Here is a 25,170-nt window from a genome sequence, read left to right as displayed (position 1 = left end):
GATCTCAACAGGAAGCAATTGTGTCCTGCAGGACATAGGTGCCAAAGTCCACAGAACGTTTTACTTGTCACCACTCCAGACTGGAGTGATGCTACTGGTGTCTGGTAGGTAGAGGCCAGGGAGGATTCTAAATACCCTACAATACACAGGACAGCCACCTACAACAAAGGATTATCCAATCCAAAATGTCAATAGTGGCACTGCTGAGTACTCCCAGTCTATGCTTTTAATGTAATGTATGTAACTATAAAACTATAAAATCTTAGGGCGCCTGGGTGGCTCAGTCGTTAAGCGTCTGCCTTCGGCTCGGGTCATGATCCCGGGGTCCTGGGATCGAGCCCCGCATCGGGCTCCCTGCTCCGTGGGAAGCCTGCTTCTCCCTCTCCCACTCCCCCTGCTTGTGTTCCCTCTCTCGCTGTGTCTCTGTCAAATAAATAAAATCTTTAAAAAAAAAAAAAAACCTATAAAATCTTATTAGTGTGGAGTTTTTTAAACATCAACAGTATTATTCTAGTGCCATTTTACAGATTCTTTTTCAATTCCTAATATGTCTTAGAGATGTTCTGTCAATATGTAGAGATCTACCTCATTCTTCTTTCGCTACTAAAGAATTCCAAGATATGGCTGGCTCTACAGTTTACCAACCATTCCCGACAGACGCTCAGCATGGAGGAATCACCCAGCTGGATGATCATAATGAGGTTTCTGAACCAAACATCCTGTCAATTGCCCAACATTCCCCTTCCTGCTCTGGATCTTTCTCTTCTGAAGCTGTAGCCATTTTTGTAGCCATTTTCCCCTGCCTGCGTGTTAGACCGGGGTTTTCTGCTGCATGAATACATCTGCCATTTCTCCTTCAGAAATGCCTCATCGTTTTCAGGACCATAATTCCCACTATTTTGCACAAAAATTCTGGTTATTTTTCTTTTGGTTTTTTAAGTATTTCTCCTCCCTGGGAATTTGGGACAGGAAGATGAAGTCTGATTTATCCCAACAGCTCTTACCACAGGAAATACAGCATGTATATTTTTAATTTAAAAATCAAAAATTGTGACTATTTTCCAAATTAAACAGTTAAAACGTTTTAAGATGGTCATGAAAGATATCAACAAACCCTTACTGAAAATCTAATCTAGTATCAAAATGGGTATGTGAAAATCATCATATAGTGCCTAAATGACCACAGGCCATAAACGCAACTTAGCTTTAAGGAACACCTGTTACCATTCCTCCATTAGTGCATCAAATGGCAGAGATCCTTTTCAGAGCAGCCATTCTACCAGATACCAAGGCATTTGCAGAAGCTCCCAAAGCTGGCTTTCCAACCTCCGATTCCACTCCCCAAATCGTCCAATACTGCTGCTGGGCTCACAAAGGACATGGAAGCCCTTGACTTATAGTTGTGACTCCTTGCTTTCTCACCAAGAGCTTTAGATGATTATTAAAAATAGCAAAAATCAGGGGTGCCTGGGTGGCTCAGTTAAGCCTCTGACTCTTGATTTCAGTCAGGTCACGATCTCAGGGTCCTGAGATGGAGCCCCACCTCAGGCTCTGTGCTCAGCAGTTGAGTCTGCTTGAGATTCTCCCTCTCCATCTGCCCCTCCCCTCCCATACTGGCGGGCTCGTGCTCACTCTCTCCCCCACTCTCAAATAAATAATCTTTAAAAAAAAAAAAAAATAGCAAAATCAACCACACAAATGGTCCTCTCCTTAAAATTCCTGGCACTCTACAGTTAGCTCCCTTACTTGAAACAGCAATCATGAAAAGCAGTCAAGGGGCTCAAAATGTTTTTTCAGCACAGTCATTCCCAGTGAGCAAGGAGAGGACACATGAAGCCACCAAAAACATTTGGGAAATGTTTTTATTCTCTCTCTAAAAATAAATCATCTTTTTTCTCACCACCTCCCAAACAAGAAAATTTCTTCTCCACCCAGAGGTCAGAATGAGTACTTTGAATGAGCTCCAAGCCTAATAATTAACCTCAATAATTAGATCCAAAGTGATTTTTCTGCCAATCACTGAATTTACTTGTGGCTCTATGCCTGGTCCTAGCTATCAGGAAAGAATAAAAGCTGAGAAGTGCTTCTTTGAGGACTTAGTCTGGAGACTATGAGAAACACAATCAGATAAAGAGAGCTCGGGAAATCAGGACTGAGGCAAAGACAGGGCTCCCATCCTCCACCTTCCCTGGAATTAAAGCATCACAGAAGGTTGAGAATGGGAGTCATAAAGGAGGAAGAATTCAACTGTGTCTGTCAGGGGAGATCAAGTTACCTGCTGGGTTGAAGCATGACCCACCTCCCACAGGGCGCCCAGTCCACCCTGCAAGCCACAGCCAAACGTCACCAGATAAAAGCCCAAGCTCGCCTAAGTTCAGGGAGCTTCCCAAGGGCACTGAAGTACCAGGGCAGAAACTCCAGTCTGTACGAAGGCTCACTGCATCTCAGATTTCACGATGAATTCGGTCCTTACTTTGGGAAATAGATTTGTCACAAGACGTACTATGAAGACAGAGGTAAAACAGCGCCCAACCTGGCAACAGCAATGGGCAAGGAAGACATGAACAGTTTCATAGGCACAAGCTACTTGTCTTTCACTTCAAAATCTAACTTTTCTCCAAATCCAAATGTCTGGCTGGCTTAGAAAAGAATACTTGGTGCAGCTATCCACACGCCTCTTTTGTATGAAAGAGTAAATGAACATATTCAAATTAAGAGGAACATCTGGACAACACAAGGTAGAAAAATCTGTGGCAGCTGGCTCTTTGGACAGAAAGAACAAGAGAAAGAGCTGTCCCTCCAAAAGAAAAACTATGGAATAAAAAGACAAGGAAGAGGACTACCTATTATTTCTAAAACCCAAATAAAACATTTTCCCCCAAAACACAAGCTTCTAATTCCATTTATACAGTACTAGTCTCTGCTTTTCACTCTCTTTTCTAATTCAACTATTTTATGCTCCACCCACCATACCCCTTTACCATTAAATAGACCCTGAACGATTCCCTCTCCCTTCCCTGACTCATTCCAACATTTATCACTGGCACTCTGCTACAGCAGGGTATAAAGAGATGGTACATCACAGTTCTCTCCCTTCCAAGAGTTCAGGCTAGAACAAAAGGCAGACTTCTACACCAAGTGCAATCAGAAGTAATAAACTGGAGCATGTACACATGGCTAATACAGAAAATGATTTCATGAAGAATCCATTCTTTAAGTATAAAAGGGAATTTCTAATAAATGGAAAAAAAAGTAAAGAGAATAACTAATGGACAACTTCTGTACTCAAAGTCATGGAAACAGGAAAGGCTCCAGCCTATCCAGACATCCCCAAAACAGCTTGACAGCAAGGTGTATAAAGAGGTCCTGATGGGGAAGACTAGAGGAGCTGGGGACCTAGCTTTGGCTTCACCTCCCTCACTGATACAGCATGGGGGAGAAGTCAGAGAACTGTAGGGCTCCAGAGGATCTTTTCAATGGTTTGAAAGTTACAGATCCACAGGAAGCAGAGTGTGCTACCCCTCCGGTTTCCAGTCCCAAAGATCACCATCTCCAGAGAAAGCTGCTCAAGGATGTTGCAGCTCATTCCCAGGAAGACCAGGGAGAAGAGGAGTGTTTTCATGACCTTAGTGCCTCATTTGAGAAGGAGGAGCCAGGAGCAGACAAGGTTGAGAACAAACCTGATGATAATGTGAATTCCTCTGCACTTGATGAAGAATACCTAATAAAACTGGAAAAAAACATGCCAGTTGAGGAGAAACAGAAGAGAAGAGAAGAGAGCACTAGACTAAAGGAGGAGGGAAATGTGCAGTTTAAGAGAGGAGATTAAATAGAAGCTGAGAGTTCGTATAGTCAAGCCCTTCAGATGTGCCCATCCTGCTTCCAGAAAGACAGGTCTATTCTGTTTTCAAATAGAGCTGCTGCAAGGATGAAACAGGACAAGAAAGAGATGGCCATCAGTGACTGCAACAAAGCAATTCAGTTAAACCCCAGCTATATCAAGGCAATACTGAGGAGAGCAGAGTTGTACGAGAAAACGGACAAGCTAGATGAAGCCCTGGAGGACTATAAATCCATTTTAGAAAAAGATCCATCTGTACATCAATCAAGAAAGCTTGCATGAGATTACCTAAACAGACTGAAGAACGTAACGAAAGGCTAAAGGCAGAGATGTTAGGTAAACTAGGGGCGCCTGGGTGGCTCAGTTGGTTAAGCGACTGCCTTCGGCTCAGGTCATGATCCTGGAGTCCCAGGATCGAGCCCCACATCGGGCTCCCTGCTCAGCGGGGAGTCTGCTTCTCCCTCTGACCCTCCCCCCTCTCGTGTTCTCTCTCTCATTCTCTCTCTCAAATAAATAAATAAAATCTTTAAAAAAAAAAAAAGATGTTAGGTAAACTAAAAGATTTTGGGAACTTGGTTCTTCGACCTTTTGGACTCTCCACCGAAAATTTCCAGATCAAACAGGATTCCTCTACTGGTTCCTACTCCATCAATTTTGTTCAAAATCCAAATAATAACAGATAACAAAGTTAACAGTAGCTTGTAAAGCTGGCTTGGAGATTGTGTGCTGCTTGCTATTAACAAGGGGGAAGGCCCTGCCAATATTTAACTTTTAAAGGCATTTTATCTCAAAGACAGGCTATCCACTAGGGCCCAGTGCCCCCTTTTTCCCTCTCGTTTTCCAATCAGGGTGAAATGCACTTCTGATGTCATAAGCCTAATTTGATTCCCATTTTAAGGTGGTGTCTGTGCAGCTGTTGCCCTTGGTTCTGGCTGTCCCTGGCTTTGTCCGGGACGAAGCCTGCTTGTCAAAGCTGACCTCCCTGAGCTATACACGCGAGCCCAGCCAGAGCGTCCCCCAGCCTGAGCAGACCTGCCGGTTGGAGACTGCCCAAATATGATTCCTGGGGTTCCCGCCTGCTGTCCCCTGTCCCTGATTACTCACCCCGCCCAGGCTGCTGGGCATGGGCTCTGGCGTCTCCTGGTTTCCTCTGTGGTAAATAAACGCTTTCTGTGATGGTCTGGGGGGAAAAAAAAAAAAAAAAAAAAAAAAAGAGGTCCTGATGGGAGAGGGTGGGGGAAGAGAAAGACAGAAAGACTAGAAGGGAAACCACCTCGAAAGCAATCTTCAATGTCCCAGTAAAGAGTTTAGGCCTTAACTGGGAAGTCGGTGGCTCTCAACGTTTAGTTCCTATGAAAAGAAAATAGTGTTCATATGAGGAATATTATACTTCACCAACAGCAGCTTACTGGAGGTTGCTGCAGTTGGGCCATTCTAAGCAGTTAGCTATAAACATGCTTTCTCTCCCACAAATCTCAGACAAAACTTAACAGGCAGTGCTGTTAACAATGAAAACCTCTTCTTTTCCTCTGTTTTCTAACCAAACTTTTCCCATAATAGAGGACATACAGCATAATATCAAACACAAACAGCCATTCAGCTACATCAAATGCCTTCCCACACTTGTTTTTAAGCGACTCTTAAGAAACACCCCGGTCATTCTAATTACAAGTAAAATGGAGTAAATGTAGTTCATTCTGTCTGTCCCACTAAATGCAGCTAAGAAATCTGAACAGAATACATGAATCAACTATTTGTGAAACTTGAGAAGTAGCAGGCAGATCCAGGAAGAACAAACTTCAACTAAAAATCAGTGGTGAGTTTTCACTTTTTCCAACATCACCCCCTGCCTAATCAATGAAATCTGATACCCAAAGTAAGTACTTGGGGTGCCGACAGGGAGAGTTCCAGGAGAAGCCCTATACTCCTGCCTCGAAAAGCAAAGAAGGGAGCTCCTGAGACTTAGAACACTACAGAAATCTCCCAGGTTTTTTTGTTGTTGTTACTGTTTTAAAACTTGATTCTTCTGTGCCCCAGCTACCAAGTAAGTAATTCTATGGCTGCAACAGGAGCCAAGAGGCAAAATGTGAGTCAGAGAAGGAACATTCTTCTTCTGTCAGTGAAACTGCAGTCTCATGAGGGTAGGTCAATTCCCGCTGTCTTTTTTCTTTCTGACCTAAGAAGAAATATGTATTTGGTCTCGGCCCCCAATTCCTGACACAGAACTTCTAAAACCCTTGTTATTTCCTGATAAATAGGGGTGCTAAGAGCATCTTTTGTTCTAATATTTGGTCTTTGACCCCAGTTCCTGACACAAGAGCTTCTAAGATCCTTGGAATCTCCCAAGTGATAAGTGTCTTTTTGTATGCTAATAAGATACCTGGGGGCGGAGGGGCTAGATAGCTTCAGGAAGGGGGCTGGTCACCAGATTAACCTAGGTACAATCAGAGGGTTGGAACTTTCAACCCCCTTCCCCTAACCCCAGGGGAGAAGAGAGGGACTTAAGGAGTGAGTTAATCAGCAATGGCCAACACTTTAATCAATCATGCCTACGTAATGGAACCTCCGTAAAGCCCCTAAGCAATGGGATTCAGAGAGCTTCTGAGCTGGTGAACACACATCCACATGCCAGAAAGGTGGCACACCTTAACTCCACGGACAGAAGCTCCTGTGCTCAAGACCCCTCCAGACCTTGCCCTGTGTACCTCTTCACTTCACTGTCCATTTGTATCTTTCAGGATATCATTTCTGGGAAGCCAGCAAATGTTGGGTAAAGCATTTGCCTCAGTTCTGAGTCATGATAGCCAATTATCAAACCTGAGGAGGGGGGCTGTGGAAACCCCTGATTTATAGCCAGTTGGGAAAAAGTACAAGTGATAACCCAGGCCTTAAGAAAAGCATCTGAAGGGCAGTCCCACAAGACTTAACCTGCGGGATCTAACTCCGGGGAGTTGGTATTAGAGCTGAATTACATTGTACAACGTCCAGCTGGTGTCCAAAGAGCCAGAGAACTGGCTTTTGGCATGAGGGGAAAACCCCACACATTTAGCATCAGAAGTGTGGCGAGTAAAAAAAAAAAAAGTTTTCCTTAGTCTCCCCCTGTACTCTCAACACCTGGCCATAAACACAGACGCAGATGTAGCAATGCAAAGTAACCCAAATCCCAGCTTTCTCAGCAAGAGGAATGAAAATGGAAGGCCTAGCACAGATAACAAAGGAAAAGCTAGCGTGAGGTGACCCAATAAAGTTGTTTATCAACTCCTGGGCCCATCCCTAGGCTGGGCATGTATAGATAGGATCCTAATAAGCATACCAAAAATATTTTAAAACTCAACTAAGAGACCACAGGTCTCGGACTAACCAGATGGTATTACACCTGTGAACATACAGAGGCGTATACCGAACAGAAAACAGATGACAACATTCACTCTGAAGCCAACCACGTTGATTGCTGCTAAAACAAAAAGAACATTCTCTCAAGAATTTAAGATTCAATCTCATAATACATACAATATCCAAAAGACAGTTGCATCCTTGAACAAGCCTGGTTTGAACTGCACAGCTCCACTTATACACAGATTTTTTTTTCCCGTATTGTGAATGTATTTTCTCTTCCTTATGATTTTCTTAGTAACATTTTCTTTTTCTCCAGCTTACGGTAAGAGTATAACATATGAGGGCGCCTGGGTGGCTCAGTTGGTTAAGCAACTGCCTTCGGCTCAGGTCATGATCCTGGAGTCCCGGGATCGAGTCCCACATCGGGCTCCCTGCCCAGCAGGGAGTCTGCTTCTCCCTCTGACCCTCTTCCCTCTCGTGTTCTCTATCTCTCATTCTCTCTCAAATAAATAAATAAAATCTTTAAAAAAAAAAAAAGAGTATAACATATGATACATATAAGATACAAAATGTGTGTTCATCTGGGAGGACAGGCCTCATCTCTACTTTTCCAAAGATCCTCAAGAGACTGAAAAGCAGGTCACTGCTGAAAAGGCTGTGAAGGAATTTCAGGGTGAATGGACTGCTCCAGCTCCTGGGTTCACCGATAACTCAATGGGAAGTCGCACACTGGTGTGAAGACCTGCAGGGGCCCTCTGGACCTCATCAGCAGGACCCTACTGAGGACTGGAGCACTCAGCCTGCCGCTGAAGGCGGGTCCGCAGCTCCCACTGTTCTGCCCACTGAAGAGCTAGGAACAACCACTGAGTCTTAAGCTGCACTTCCACAAAAGCAAACAAAATGGAAATAAGGTTGATGGAAATAAACAGTTTCTAAAAAGCTGAAATGTGTGTGTGTGTGTGTGTGTGTGTACGCGCGCACACGTGCAGGCACACACACCACTTGACTGTTAAAGTCAATAGAAGGCTATTAGATTTGGGCAAGTCAAAACTTCTATATGGATTTTTCAATGTACAGATGTTTGGTGCCCCTAACCCCAGTGTTGTTCAAGGGTCAACTGCACAATCCAAAATTCCTTAGCACACCCAGAACAAGGTAAATTTCAACTCTTATAAAGATAATCAATAGGCGGGGCGCCTGGGTGGCTCAGTCGGTTAAGCCACTGCCTTCAGCTCAGGTCATGATCCTGGAGTCCCGGGATCGAGTCCCGCATCGGGCTCCCTGCTCGGCAGGGAGTCTGCTTCTCCCTCTGACCCTCCCCTCTCTCATGTTCTCTCTCTCTATCTCATTCTCTCTCTCAAATAAATAAATAAATCTTTAAAAAAAAAAAAAAAAAGATAATCAATAGGCACCAAAGCCAAGATGACAAAACTGGTGAAATTATCTGACAAAGACTAAGGAAGTGATTATAAAAATACTCCAAAATACAAGAGTAAACATTCTTGAAACAAATGAGGGAATCGTAAGAAATAGAATTTGTAAAAAGGAACACACAGAAACTTTAACTTAAATATGTAATAACCAAAAAGTTTTTTATTTTTTATTTTTTTAAAGATTTTATTTATTTGAGAGAGAATGAGAGATAGAGAGCACGAGAGGGAAGAGGGTCAGAGGGAGAAGCAGACTCCCTGCTGAGCAGGGAGCCCGATGTGGGACTCGATCCCAGGACTCCAGGATCATGACCTGAGCCGAAGGCAAGTCGCTTAACCAACTGAGCCACCCAGGCGCCCACCAAAAAGTTTTTTAAAACTTAATGGATGGGCTCAATAGTAAAGAGTCAATAAACCTGAAGATAAGTCAACAGAAATCTATTATACAAACTGAGTCAAAGAGAAAAAAAAATTGGAAAAAACTAACAAAGCTTCAGAGAACTATGGCATAATGACTACAGGCCTAAATACAGGTTATCACAGAACAGAAAGAAAAACAGCATTGCTATTGCTAAGAAAATATTTGAAATAAAAATGGCTGAAAACTCCTCGAGTTTGTGAAAGACATAAAACTACAGGGTGCCTGGGTAGCTCAGTTGTTTAAGCAACTGCCTTCGGCTCAAGTCATGATCCTGGAGTCCCGGGATCGAGTCCCACATCGGGCTCCCTGCTCAGCAGGGAGTCTGCTTCTCCCTCTGACTCTCCCCCTCTCAGGCTCTCTCTCTATAACTATCTCTCCCGATAAATAAATACAAATCTTTAAAAAAAAATAAAAAAAATAAAACTACAGATTCAAGGATCTTAACAAAAAAGATAACAAAAAGAAATCAATCAAACACACACATCTAACCAAACCACTGAAAATTAAAGACAAAGAAAACAAATCCTGAAAACAAAGAGAGGAAAACACATTAACTATAGGGGAATAATTACTCAAAGAACTACAGATGTCATTTTTTTTTTTCTTTTAGAGAACTACAGATTTCATATCAGAAGCCAGAGAAGCCAAAAAGAGGTGGCACAGTGTTTTTAATCTTTTTTTAGAACAAAAGTTGTTTTTTATGTTTTTAATTTAAAAAAATTTTTTAAGTAAACCCTACCCCCAAAATGTGGAGTTCAAACAAATGACTCCAAGATGAAGAGTCATATGCTCTACTGACTGAGCCTGCCAAGTGCCCCTTAAATTTTTTACTTTGAGGATAGCTGACAATGTTACATGAATTTCATGTGTACAACATAGTGATTCAACTTCTCTATAAAAGTAGCACAGTATTCTTATTTTTTAAGATTTTATTTATGTATCATTTATTTATTTGAGAGAGAGAATGAGAGATAGAGAGCACGAGAGGGAAGAGGGTCAGAGAGAGAAGCAGACTCCCCTCTGAGCAGGGAGCCGGACGTGGGGCTCAATCCCAGGACCCTGAGATGATGACTGGAGCCGAAGGCAGGCGCTTAACCAACTGAGCCACCCAGGCACCCCAGTAGCACAATATTTAAAAAAAAAACAACAACATATCAACTCAGAATTCTATACCCAACTCCAAGAAAGACATTCTCAGAGGAAGGATAATGAAGAGAATTAATTGCCAGCAGATCAGTTCTAAAAAGGGGGGCTAAAGGAAGTTCTTCAGATATAAGGGAAATGATATTAGAAGGAAACCTGGAATGTCAGGAGTGAAAGAGGAACACTAATAGCAACCATCTGGGTGAATATGATAAACAATTCTTATCCTTTTGAATTCTTTAAATGTGTTTGGGCTGTTGAAAGCAAAAAGACTGTCTAATGGAGTTTTTAATGTACCTAAATACATAAGAGAACCATAACATAAAAGGTAAGAGTAAAGAAAGATGCCTGTGTGATAGAAAGATTTCTACACTCCAGCTGAGGTGGTAAAACATGGATTCTAAGTAAGTTATGAAAAGTTAAGTATGTAGATTATAACCCAGAGGCTGAAAGTAAAATGGAGGAGGGAGAGGGTACCATGCAAATATTCAATGAAAGGAGGCTTTAATGCCATTATTACTATCAGACAAAGCAAACTAAGAACACCATTAAATAAGAGTCAATTTACTAAAACAATATACAAATCCTTGACACATAAGCACCTAACAACAGTGCTTCATAAAGCAAAATCAGAACTGAAAAGAAACAAATACCTAATTATTGTTGGTGAATCTAACACTCTTCTCTCAGTAACAGGCAACAAACTAGCAGTAAAGAATCAGTGCAAATAGAAACTACACTATGAATCATCTGTATCTAACTGACATTTATATACTAATCCATCCAACAGATGATGAAAGTCTTTTCAAGTACACATGAAAGTCACCAAGATACACCAGACATGCATCATGAAATAAACCTTAACACATAAAAAAGAAACAAAACACATAAAGTATATTCTTTGACCATAAAGAAATTAAAGGAACTCAGTAACAGAGAGACAACAAAAAAATCTCCAGGGCACCTGGCTAGGTCAGTCAGTAGGGCGGGGATCTTTGGGAGACTTCTCCAAGAACAAGAGAGCTGGCAGGTGCCATTTCCCTTCTCCCCAACTCCCCCCTAGCCTAGAGACACAGATACCTGCAGGAACCAGTGCAGGGTAAACACTCTACACCTGGCTTGCTAACAGCACACCCCAACCCATGGACTTCTGCAGATCCACCTCTAACCCAGCCGGGCTGGGAAGGAATTTTCCCAGGTGGCTGCAGGTCTCTTCCTAGAGCAGACCAGCAGAGACCTTCCTGACACCCCACCCCAAATTCTCTTAGGAACCACCCATCTAACAACACACCCTTGGCAAGAGTCCATCCAAAGTGGTGCTATAAAGGCAGCAATGTGCAAGCAGCCCAAAGTGTGCCAGTGCCACTCCAAAGTAACTCCAGCCCCAGAGAAGGGGAAGAAAACCACACATACCAGTTTGACTGTGGGCCCAGAGAGATGGGGACAGACATCTGGTCTGACTACAGGCCCTGCCCACCAACAAAGGAATCTCAGGGGACAACACAGGGAAAGCACCCTACAGTTCAGTGCTACTGCAGCTCTGACAAACACCCGGTCTGCCACAATTCACACCCAAGGCGACCCAGATTGGCCCATTAACAACACAAAGACCAAACTCTATCCACAACAGGCAAAGACTGCCACCGAAGATGACTGGACTGAGGGCAAACATGGCTCAGTCATAATAGTAGGGCATACACAACAACCACAGGAGACACCCCTGAAGTGCCAGATTCTGGTGAACAGGGGACACTGCCCTGCAGGGCACTATAGTATAGGACCTCTTTTTCATAAGGCCACTACCTTCAAGAGCAGGAGACATCACTGACATTCCTAACAGAGAAACAGACACACAGAGTCAGATAAATGAGGAGATAGAGGAATATGTCCCAAATTAAACAACAGGACAAAAATCACAGCAAGAAAGCTAAATGAAACAGAAATAAGTAATATGCCTGATAAAGAACTTAAACTAATGTCATAAAGATATTCCCTGGACTTGAGAAAAGAGTGGAGGACCTCAGACCTCAACAAAGACAAAACATAAAAAGAATCAGTCAGAGATGAAGAACTCAGTAAATGAAATTAAAAATACACTAGATGGGGGGCGGGGCGGAGTCCCTGGCTGGCTCAGTCGGTTAAGCAACCAATTCTTGATTTCAGATCAGGTCATGATATCAGGGTTATGAGATCAAGCCCTGCATCAGGTTCCATGCCGGAACCTGCTTAGATTATCTCTCTCCCTCTCCCCCTGCTCCACCCATCCCCCCAACGCTCATGTGTGTGCTCTCTCAAAAAAAAAAAAAAAAAATACACTAGATGCAATAAATACAAGGCTAGAAGAAGCAGAAGAATTATCAGCAACCTGGAGAAGGACTAGTGGAAAGCAATCAAGCTAAACAGGAGAGAGAAAAATTAATTAAAAATGAAAATAGACTGAGGGAACTCAGCGACATCATCAAGCATTAATAACATTCACATTTCAGGGATCCCAGAAGGAGAAGAGAGAGAAACAGGAACAAAAAACTCAAAGAATGTATTTGAAGCTGAAAAATTCCTGAATCTGGGGAGGGAAACAGACATCCAGATCCAGGAGGCACAAAGAGCCCCCAACAAAATCAACTCAAGGAGGTCCACGCCAGGACACATAGTAACTAAAGTGACAAAAAGTAGTGATAAAGAGAGAATTTCATACATTTTATGTTAAAAAAAAAAAAAGAAGATAGTAGGAAGGGAAAAAATAAGTGGGGGGGGGGGGGAGATCGGAGCAGGAGACGAACCATGAAGAGACCATGGACTCTGAGAAACAAACAGAGGGTTCTAGAGGGGAGGGGGCTTGGGGGATGGATTAGCCTGGTGATGGGTATTAAAAAATAAAAAATAAATGTTAAAAAGATATTCATTATAAAATATTTAGAAAAGACTAATAAAACAAGAGGAAAGTTGCCAGTATATAGGAAAAAAAAATTTTCAAAAGCAGCAAGAAAGAAGTTTTCCAAAAAAATATATAAAGATCTTATACAACACCAAATATCCCCACATAGTCCAATTAAAAATGGGCAGAAGACATGAACAGACATTTCTCCAAAGACGACCTATAAATGGTCAACAGACAAATGAAAAGACGCTCAACGTCACTCATCAGGGAAATGCAAATGAAAACCGCGATGAGGTATCACCTCACACCTGTCAGAATGGCTAGAATCAAGAAGTCAAGGGGTGCTTGGCTATGTCAGTGGGGCTTGTGACTCTTGATCTCAGGGTTGTAGGTTTGAGCCCCACACTGAGTGTAGAGATTACTTAAAATCTCAAGGAAAAAAAGACAAGAAACAACAAGTGTTAGGAAGGATGTAGAGAAAAAGGAACTCTCATGCACTGTTGGTGGAAATGCAAACTGATTTTGGGCACTGTGGAAAACACTATGGAGGTGATTCCTCAAAAAAATTAAATAGAATTACCATATGATCCAGTAATTCCACTAATGGGTATTTACCCAAAGAATACAAAAACACTAATTCAAAGGATATATGCACTGCTATGTTTACTGCAGCATTATTTACAAAAGCCAAATTATGGAAGCAGCCAAAGTGTCCATGGAGAGGTGAATGGGTAAAGATGATGTCATATGTGTATACACACACACGAATATTACCCATTAAAAAAATGAAATCTTGCCATTCACAACAATATGGATGGATCTAGCAGGTAAAAAGCTAAGTTAAAGAAGTCACAGAGAAAGACAAATACCATATGATTTCACTCGTATATGGAATTTAAGAAACAAATGAAGAAAAAAAGAAAAAGAAAACTGACTCTTTTAAATATAGAGAATGAACTGACCGTTACCAGGGGGGAGGTGGGCGAAGCAATGGGTGAAATAGGTGAAGGGGATTAAGTGTACACTTATGATGAGCATTGAGTAATGTACAGAATTGTTCAATCACTGTATTATACACCTGAAACTACTGTAACACTGTATGTTAACTGTATTAGAATTTAACAAGATAAAAATAAATATAAAGCTAAGTTATATTTTCAAATATCTTTTGACATATCCTTTCTCAGTAAAACAGAACTTCTAAGCCTTCTTAAATAGATGCTTAAAAAAAAAAAGTCCGTAAGTGCTTTTTCCTACCATCAGGCATTAACTACACCGAAGCACATTATGTTCTTTTTCTAACTGTGTTTAAATTTTGCCAGAAATTTTGAAATATACAAAAACAAAATATACTCAATATTTCACCATGTTTTGGTCTTAAATTAAAAATTTAATACCGGTAAAAGTTCAGTTTTGTTAACAAAATTGAGAAAGTCTTGAGATACCCTTTTCCAATTTAGAAACGAAAATTTTCACAAATTACTTTCCACAGATTTAAAGTTGAAATTTTTTTTAAATTAAATAGCAAGTATGCAAACACACGTCAATAAAATAATTCATACAAGAAGAAACATATAAATTCCTTCTTCCTGCCCAAATGTAATTTTTACATTGCTGCTAAAAAAAGTCCTAGTCCTTCCTAACTGGAATGATTGGTTTACCTTTAACTCCAGGGGGCTTAAACTATCAGTCTTTTAAGAAGCTTTGACAGGTTTTGAGGATTTAACCTGCTGAGCTCACAGCACCCAAGGGAGGGTCTTGGTTGCAAGTTTTATTTCTGATGTGGCTGACCACTAATACGGACTCCATAGATAATGGATTTCAATAACCACCACCCCCAGGTTAACACTTTTGAGTAGTACCCAGAATATTGCTTTAATTAATACATGAAGGTCACAGTTTGGTAGAAAGTTTTATTAAATTTGGCAGTGCTTACAACAAAAGAAAGAAACTGTGTGTGTTCATCTGTACGGTAACTCTGTAAATTTGCCTATAGATATAATCCAGTTTGCTCATGGATTTCTGCTGTATTTCAATTTATTTTCTAAAAGGAATTCAATTTATTAGTTCCATTTCCCCAAAATATGTACATTTCTAGCATTTCTAACTGATAGTTTCATGACAGATGGCTCTAACCATGCTGGGCACAGAATGGGCCTACCTGGCAACAAAGAGACCACCCACCAGAGCAAAGGAAATGTCTACCACTACCACGCCCACCCCCTGATTTTGGAGCATTTTGATGGTGGAAAAGATTAATGCTTTGATTTGTCTGCAGCTTCATATGTTAAATATTAATATCTTTTGGAAATACTGGAATTACTTTTCATCTTGAAAAATAAAGATACAAAAATTTTGCTTTCGAAGCCAAACTTTTAATGCAGTAGAAATAAGCCAGAGTATTTAAACAAATATATGAAAGAGCAAAGCAAACAATTTTTAAATGAATCTAAAATTAAGGGTTCACTCTAAAGTGTTAAAAAAAGAGAAAGAGATACTATAATACACAAATCACACAATCAGCAGGGTTGGTTCATTTTTCTATTTTTATATGTATTAGGTAATTTGAGGTTATTTTATTGAAAAGCAAAGAATGGTGGCTGAATTTATACATGATGAATTCAGCAATAATTGTATTTCTTAAATACACAACCTGACAGGCACTATGGTAGATAATAATGAATCAGCATGGGAGCCATTTAATATACTTCTTGATTAACTCATTGCCTGTCCAGTTCGCACACAGACATGCTTACATGTCATAATCGTCATAATTCCCATCATCCCCACTGCTAACACTCAAGCTCCTTGATTAGTGCACAACTCCCAGACGAGCCATTGCTAATGCTAAATAATTCTCTTCAGCCTCCTGCTACTATTCTGCAGGATCTCCAATTAAATATAATGTCCCTGATGAGCCATATTAATGTGAACAAATCCCTACCAGGAATCCTAACCTATTCCATTTTACCCAAAAACAAGAGAAAGTAATTTATCCAAGCCAAAGATAAGCAAAACATTCTAAACTGATATAGTATAATGTTTCTGCAAAATATATTTTTCCAAGGACCATAAAAGCAAAAATAGAAAATGTCTGAACATCTCATATACTTTCTTCTCCTGATTAGTTCTTCACTGTAAAGTCTAGTGTTTTAAATTTGCATAGGTAGATACATTGTAGTCTTAATCCAAAAAGGTTACTGAAAGCACTAACTTTCACAAGAAAAGTGAGTAACAAGTTTTAAAGTAAGTATGCCATTTAAAAACCCTTTAATTACCTAATTACCAGAACCCCAAGGTTCAAAATCACATTAATGAAACCAATTCCTCTCTTCCCATTAAACGTAGTATTGCAGTAACTATCAGAGGCTTTGTTGTACAACTTTATGTTGCTGATAAGAAAACTTCACATTGAACAATGACAATCAGTATTTATACCAAGAATGAATTAGGAATCCTATAGCTGTTCTATTGCAATCTAAATGACTGGCAATATTTCTGAATGAATTATGACCAACTGGGAAGCATGGACCCTCATGGCCATCATCTTAAAATATTCTGTACTGGTAAAAGCAATTTAAGAAAATGTCATTTAAATATACCATCTCAACTACACACACATAAAAAATAAATGGTCACCTGAATTCAGTCATCAACACCAAAGTTTTACAAACCTACCCCTAGTCATTTATTCCTATTTGAGGATCAGCAATTAAGTTCTTAACAGATTGTGAAATATATTTTTAACTCAAGAACTTTAACTCTTTTCCAAATAAAGGTTGAAAATGCTTCTGAAAAGTATACCATATAAATGATAAAAGTTAATGCATGAGGTTTTTACCTTTAAAAGGCTTTCATCTCTATACATCTAAGATAAAACTAAAGATACTCTCTAACAAAAATATTAATAATATATAAAAACAAACATTAAAATATGCAAAGATAAGGGTGCCTGGGTGGCTCAGTCGTTAGGCAGCTGCCTTCGGCTCGGGTCATGATCCCAGGGTCCTGGGATCGAGCCCCGCATCGGGCTCCCTGCTCGGCAGGAAGCCTGCTTCTCCCTCTCCCACTCCCCCTGCTTGTGTTCCTGCTCTCGCTGTCTCTCTCTGTCAAATAAATAAATAAAATCTTAAAATATATCTATATGCAAAGATAAAAAAAATAAAGATATTCTAACCACCCCATAAAATTTTTATAAGGTTTTCCCAACGGTCTTTTATACCTTAGCCTACATTAATGTATTCCTTCTTCATTTACCTGATCATTACCCTCCAGTTTGTTCAGCTGGAACCAACATACACTAATTACATAGACATCACGAAGTCCTATTTGTCCTCGGTACCTCCCCAGACAGCAGGGAAATACTATCAAGGGTAGGCATGCTAAGTGATGATTCCCCTCACCTTACTGTCAATCATCCCAGAGTGCTCATAGGAAACCCCCGCTCAATCTCATTACTGAATCCTAAGGGTGAGACTACAATACCCACCAGGAATCATACTTCAAACAGCATGCTGCCTGACCAAGATGTGAGTCACGATGACTACTTCCCTGATTTTAAGTTTTGGTTTTAAAGCAGTCAATATCAGGTATTTCTCATTTAAATCCAACATTATTGTACACAAAGCAACAAAATATTGATACATTCAATTTAAGAGTCTAGTAAGAAAATATAGTCAAAGGTTAAAATACAGAATCATGTAATCCATTTTAAGAAAAATCAAAACCATACCTTCAGAGGTTTGCTATAAATATAACAATGTTTTGCTATTTCACATGGGAAAGCACACTCGTCTTTTTACTTAAAAAAATAAAGTTGTAAAAGTAAATAGTAATCTAACATGCATTTTGAGTACAACCTTTAAGATTTTTTTATTTATTTGATACAGAGAGACAGACAGTGAAAGAGCACAAGCACGGGCCGTGGCAGGCAGGCAGGCAGGCAAGCAGAGGGAGAGGGAGAAGCAGGCTCCCCGCAGAGCAAGGATCCTGACATGGGGCTCAATCCCAGGACCCTGGGATCATGACCTGAGCTGAAGGCAGCTGCTTAACTGACTGAGCCACCCAGGTGCCTCTGAGTAAAACCTTTAAGCTCACCAATTCTTTGTTCCCATTATCCACCAAACTAATGAAGGAGGATCCACCTTCCCATTTAGAAAGTCCTACTCACTAAACCCAAACATTTCTCGACTTTTCCATTTTTTAACTTCTCTGGGACTACCTAAAATCACAGATTAGTAGCATAAAACCCTAGAATCTACCTCTCCTGCCTTCTAAGTTAATAACAATAATAAGGCCCTCTTCAACACATCAAGAAGTTCTCCTGTATCAGCCCACTGCCCAAAATCTAATGAGTTTACTCCAGAGACCTGTCTCTCCTTGCTCCAAAGTTTAATGGAGGGGCCCTAATTATTTCTTCATGATAAGGTATTTAAAATGTACTTTAATATCTGTTAGAATAGTCCCCTCCTCAATTTTCCACAGAATTGGCTAGGTCATTGTGCAAATTTACATTATATTAGGATTTAACAGAAAAATGTACACTAACTTTCAAATAATATTTATACCATTCAATTTCCCTACACAAAAATAAGAAGTCCTACAAATTTCGTATCAAAGTGTTTTACCTTTTCCACTATTTCTATGAAGCTACATTTAAGCTGTGTTTTCTACCTTGTTAATATACATATAGGAAAGCTATAGATTTATTTAACTACCACAGTTTTGTTTTGTTTTGTTTTTTTACTATTTCTAAAGAGTTACTCAGTTAACTGCGTAACTAGAAACTCAATACAATCTTACTATTTCTGCCTTTCCCTCCCACCATTTTACAACTCTTGCCTAACTGCATTACCTAGCACTTCTCAAATGCTGTTAAATAGCAGTGACAGTAAATCTATCAGTCTTCATCCTGAATTTCCTAAGAATGCTTCCTATGAGGTATAACCTTTTTATTAAGGGAAGGCAGCATGCATCTAATCCTGTTTTACTAAGGATTTTACAAGAAGACAGTGAATTTCTTGTAATGACATTTCGGCTTTTATCAAGATGATCATCTAGTTTTCCTCTACTAACTAATTAGTACATTCAATTAAACTAATAGTCTCTAATATTGAACCATACCAAAATGTCATGAATACACTCTGCATGGCTGCAGCATACTATTTGAATAAATTATGTTATCCTATTTCCTATTAGTATTCTTCTATCAATATGACAGTCATTGTAATTTTATTTTTCGCTATCTTTGCCCAGATTTTGACTGCTGAGTTATTATGGTGGCTTCATAAAAAATAAGTGTTTTTTAAAAGGAAATCTATTTTTCTTTCTCTCAGTCTACAGCAATTTAAGTAGTGTCACAATTTCTTGCTTACTGAAAACTGCAAAGAATTCTTGTGAGAATCTCTACCTGAACACCCTACTCCATTCCTTCTATAACAACCTAGAGTCCCTTAGTCAGTGATCTCTCACCTTATTCAGGCTCTTTCATGCAGTTACAGGCCTATAATTGTCACCAATTTTGTACTCTGAGCAAAACAAAATAAATACTTAACATTTTTTAAAAGCATGTTAAACCCCACTTTCAATAATGGATCAAACACCAGAAGATCAACAAGGAAACACAAGACGTGAATATTCCAGTGAACCAACCAGTCCTGAAAGGCATCTAGAGAACACTCCCCCAAAACAGAATAGTGATTTATTTTTTAAGATTTTATTTATTTATTTGATAGAGAGAGGGAACACAAGCAGGGGGAGTGGGCGAGGGAGAAGCAGGCTTCCCACCAAGCGGGGAGCCCGATACAGGGCTCGATCCCAGGACCCCGGGACCGCGACCTGAGCCGAAGGCAGACACTTAATGACTGAGCTACCCAGGTGCCCCCAGAATAGCCATTCTTAAGATCACATGAAACATTCTCCAGGATAGAACATATGCTGTAGAATAAAACAAACACCAAGAAATTTTAAAAGATACAAATAGAGGGACGCTGGCTCAGTCGGTTAAGCATCTGCCTTCAGCTCAGGTTATGATCTCAGTGTCCTGGGATTGAGCCCCACATCAGGCTCCCTGCTGAGCAGGGAGTCTGCTTCTCCCTCTCCCTCTGCCTCCCACCCTGCTTGTGCACAGGCACTCTGTCAAACAAATAAAATCTTAAAAAAGAAAGAAAAAGAAGGAAATAGAAAGCATGCTGTCTAGCCAAAATTGAAGGAAACTAGAAATGAGGAATGAAAAACTTGGGAAGCTCACAAATAATGTGGATTAAACACACTCCTAAATAACCAGTGGGTCAAAAAAGAAATCACAAGGGAAATAAGAAAATATTTTCAAAATAAAAATGAAGAACAAAATAACCAAAACATACCAGGTGCAGCTAAACAACAGAAAAATGCATACAGCTCAACACCTACATTAAGAAAGACCTCAAAGGGAGTCTGGGTGGCTCGATCAGTTAAGTGTCTGCCTTTGGCTCAGGTCATGATCTCAAGGTCCTGGGACCGAGCCCCACATCAGGCTCCCTGCTCAGTGGGGAGCTTGCTTCTCCCTCTCCCGGTCCCCCTGCTTGTGCTCTCAAGTCTCTCTCTGTGTCAAATAAAATCCTAAAAAATATAAATAAATACATATATACATACCTCAAGCCAACAACCTAATCTTCTACCTCAAACTTTTAAGGGGAACCTGTGTGGCAGATTCAGTTCAGCCTCCAACGATTGATTTCAGCTAGAGTAGTGATCTCAGGGTCGTGGGATAGAGCCCCACATCGGATTCCATACCCAGCACAGAGTCTGCTTGGATTGCTCTCTGCCTCTAAGTGAACGACTAAATCTTAAAAAAAAAAAAAAAAGAAAGAAAGAAAAAAGGAAAGAAACTCTTAAAAAGAGCAAAATAACCCAGAGCAAGGAGAATAAAGGGAATAAAGACTAAACATAAATGAGGTAGAGAATTAAAAAAAGATCAATGAGATAAAATGTTGGCTCTTTGAAAATATCAATAAAATTGAAAACCTTTAGTTCAAGTGACCAAGGAAAAAACACTCATATGCCTAAAATCAGGAATAAAATTATTACCAAAGTTACAGAAATAAAAATAAGGATATACTATAACCCTATCAATAAACTAGATAACTTAGATGAAATGGACAAATCCCTAAAAAAGACACCAACTATAGACAAAATCTGAATAAACCTTTAACAAGAGACTGAATAATCAAGAAACTACCCACAGAGGGATCCTGCCTGGCTTAGTCAGTAGGGCATTCAACTCTTGATCTCAGAGTTGAGAGTTCAAACCCCATGTTGAGTGTAGAGATTACTTAAAAATAAAATCTTTAAGAAAATAAAAAATAAAATCTTCAAAAGTAAAACAAAAAACACACAGCTTCCCACGGAGAAAAGCCCAAATCCAGATGGCTTCACTGGTGAATTCTACCAAACATTTAAGGAATAATTAATGCTAATTCTTCACAGACTCTTCCAAAACAACAGGAGATGAGGGAATACTTCCCAACTTATGAGGCCAATTTCACTCTGATACCAAAAACAAAGCCATCACAAGAAAACTACAGACCAATAGCTCTTATAACCATGGATAAAAACTTCTCAACAAAACACTAATAAAATGCACCCAGCAACATATACAAAAAACTACATACCATGACCAAGTGTGATATATCCCAGGAATGCAAGGCTGGTTTAATATCCAAAAATTAATGTAATACACCATATCACTAGAACTATGGACAAAATCACATCATCTCAGTAGACACAGAAAAAGCATCTGAAATAATCCAATGCCCAATCATGAAAAAACACTCAATAATCCAGAAATACCAAGCACTTCCTCAACCTGATAATGGAATTTATGAAAATCCCAGAGCCTAAATCAAACTTAATTGTGAAATACTGAATGCTTTCCCCCAAAGATGAGGAACAAAACAAGATGCTTACTCTCATGACTTCAATATCATTGTAAAGGTTAAAGCCAGGAAAATTAAGAATATGAAATAAAAAGCACCCAGATTGAACTGAAAGAAGTAAAACTATTTCTATTTGCACATGGTCTTCTAGAGATAATCCTAAGGATCTGTTTAAACACACACACACACACACACACACACACACACACACACACACGCAGAGGAACTAATAAACAAGTTCAGCAAGGTTACAGAACACACGATCACTATACAAAAGTTGACTGTATTTCTATTAACTTGTAATTAATAAAAATTGAAATTAAAAAAAGTACCATCCTAATATCAAAAATACTAAATACTCACTAATAAATAAAGTTAAGTGCAAAACTTATACTCTGAAAACTACAAAACATTGCTGAAATTAAAGCAACCAAAGTGGAACACCATCAAATGGAATATCCATGTCCGTGGATAAGAGGACTTAATGTTGAGATAGTAACACGTCCCAAATTGATCTGCAACTACAACACAATCCAAAATTCCAGCAGGATACAGTCTTCCACTAGGACTATCTTCCCTTTATAAACCATTCTCTAAAAATCTTTCCAAAGAATAATAAGGGCCTGGAGAACACATAAAAGATAATTCATGACTTGGTAAGAGGCATAATTCCCATTTTGCCTTTCCTGCCCTGACCATTTCCCAAAGCAGTGCATTATACTGCTTGTGGACTCTGGCCTCATTCCCTGGATGGAGCTGCAGTAATCTCATCAGTATATGTGAACTGCCTTCCTAAGTCCGATTTTGATACTGCTCTCTCTCAGTCTTCACTTCTCAAAAAAAGCGGGACAACTTCCTCAACAGAGGATAGGATATCATACTATTTTTAAGACTACCCAAGAATAAGCCAACTAGATAACCTGCAAACCCTCCCTACAAGCACCTAAATCCCTAGATTAAATTTAACAAACATCCTTTAAATGAACAATTTGGCTTACAAGAAACTACAAGCAATCCCCAGGGATCAAAAACAAAGAGCAAGCTGAAAGCCAGACAGTATCCACCTGAGCCGATAGCACAGCTAATCATGGAGAGTACAAGTGGGGAATCTCAAGAATCCAAAGACCTGGGGTTGGTGAGCACATGGAGGTTCAAAGAGAATGGTGTGCCTAGAGAGGGTATGCAAGCTTCCTGCCCTCTCCCCATACCTTGCCTTATTTAGGTCTTCCATCTGGCTGTTTCTGAGCTATATAATAAACTGGTAATCTAGTAAGAAAAAAAAAAGAATCTAAAGAACTGAGTTTTAATTCTCAGAAAAAGGAGTTGAAGGTCAGAAGGAAAACTCCCTACATAAGGCCAAGTTGCTCAAAAAATTACATCCTAAGTGAAAAGGGGAGAAAAATATCAATCTACTAAGTACATGGAAGACAAATATTTAAACTTTGTGGTTCAAAGTAAAAAATCTATTCAGCAAATGTCATGCCAATAAATTAATATAAAAAGTAGTCCCTGATGAGGGATGCCCTGGAGAGCCTGGTAGAAACAAATATAGCACCCACCCAACAGGGTCATAAATGCAACCCAAACCATGCTGGGATTCAACAGCAGAGATTTCAAATAGGAGGTCATAAGCCAAAAACAGCACGTGAGAAGACTGTCCACCGGAAAGAAAAGTCAGAAATAGACACCAGGAACTTGGGATAATACAGCAGTATGATAGAAGCTTCAAAATAAAGTTAAAAATGAGTAAGACATGAAAGGAGGCCTCAAATACATAAGAAAAAAAGATAATACCAAAAAACAGATTCAAAATGGAGTAGATCTGACATGTTTCTCAACAGACAGCATAAGACAAATGTAACCAAATTACTGTGTCAGAAAATTTGTATCAGTGGATGCAAAAATATTAGATGAGAGGCTGTTGGGGGGACAAATATTCACATGGTTTCAAAGATTCACCCCCAAAAAAATTCAAAAGAGGAAAAAAATTTTCAAAAGGAAAGGAGGGCGCCTGGGTGGCTCAGTTGGTTAAGCGACTGCCTTCAGCTCAGGTCATGATCCTGGAGTCCCGGGATCGAGTCCCGCATCGGGCTCCCTGCTCAGCAGGGAGTCTGCTTCTCCCTCTGACCCTCTTCCCTCTCATGCTCTCTATCTCTCATTCTCTCTCTCTCAAATAAATAAATAAAATCTTTTAAAAAAAAAAAAAAAAGGAAAGGAGAAACCTGATAATAGCTACCTCAACCAAGTCATCAAACTTAGTGTAACCAGAACCACCCAACATCATGAACCTCTTGATAGGATACAATAGTAAGATAACTTATGAAGTATTCTTCTCAAAAAATATTTAAACTAAATCTGTTCATGAGGAAACAATCCAACAAATCCAGAATATCTATAAGCCAATTAGCATGAATTCCTCAAAATAGTATCATGAAAATCAAAGAAAGGAGGAAAGATAGGAGGACTATTTTAGATTAAGAGACTAAAGAGGCATAATACAAATACAATTCATGAACCTTGATTGAACCATAAGTCAAAGAAAAATATTAAAGACATTTATTTGGACGGTTTAGTCATTACAGCACCTTCATCTTAAGGTCATGAGTTCGATCCCCAAGTTGGGAGTAGAGCATAGATTAAAAGAAAAAAAAAAATAGACATTTGGGGCACCTGGGTGGCTCAGTCGGTTAAGCATCTGCCTTCAGCTCAGGTCATGATCTCTGGGTCCTGGGGTCAAGTCCCGCATCGGGGTTCCTGATCAGTGGGGAGCCTGCTTCTCCCCCGCTTGTCCTCGCTCCCTCTCTCTTTCATAAATTTAAAATATATATAAATATATATATATTTTTAAAAAAAAGACATTCGGAGACAAGTGGGGAAATCTGAATATAGTTTGCATATTATACTATAGAATAACTGGTAATTTTCCCAGCTTTGATAAGGTGTATGTAAGAGAATATCCTTTTCCTGGAAATGAATACTGATGTATTTAGGGGTGAAATGCCACAGTGTCTGTAACTTAATTTCAAATTCTTTAGCAAAAAAAAAAACAAAAAAGTAAAGAAACATAATATATACTTATATATATGGATACAGACATAAGCAAACGTATCAAAATGTTAACAACTGGTGAATCCAGGCAAAGGGTATGCAAGTATTCACTGTACCGCTCTTCCAATTATATGTTTGAACAAACACTTAAGAATATA

The 25,170-nt window shown here is 39.6% G+C and overlaps 1 protein-coding gene and 1 pseudogene across 3 annotated transcripts in view; one reads left to right on the top strand and one right to left on the bottom strand.

Moving 5' to 3' along the window:
* Positions 1–25,170, bottom strand: part of PCCA (propionyl-CoA carboxylase subunit alpha) — a 393,065-nt gene that overhangs the window by 341,473 nt on the left and 26,422 nt on the right. The window lies entirely within an intron of this gene.
* Positions 3,375–4,553, top strand: LOC114215830 (tetratricopeptide repeat protein 1-like; annotated as a pseudogene). The gene is made up of 2 exons (XR_003610644.2): positions 3,375–4,177; positions 4,391–4,553. The product of XR_003610644.2 is annotated as a tetratricopeptide repeat protein 1-like (transcript).

Source organism: Eumetopias jubatus, unplaced genomic scaffold (assembly GCF_037043125.1).
Source record: "Eumetopias jubatus isolate StellerSeaLion01/CBP00866 unplaced genomic scaffold, mEumJub1_p1.0 scaffold_3, whole genome shotgun sequence".
NCBI classification, from domain to species: domain Eukaryota; kingdom Metazoa; phylum Chordata; class Mammalia; order Carnivora; family Otariidae; genus Eumetopias; species Eumetopias jubatus.
This window is presented reverse-complemented; position numbering and strand designations above follow the sequence as displayed.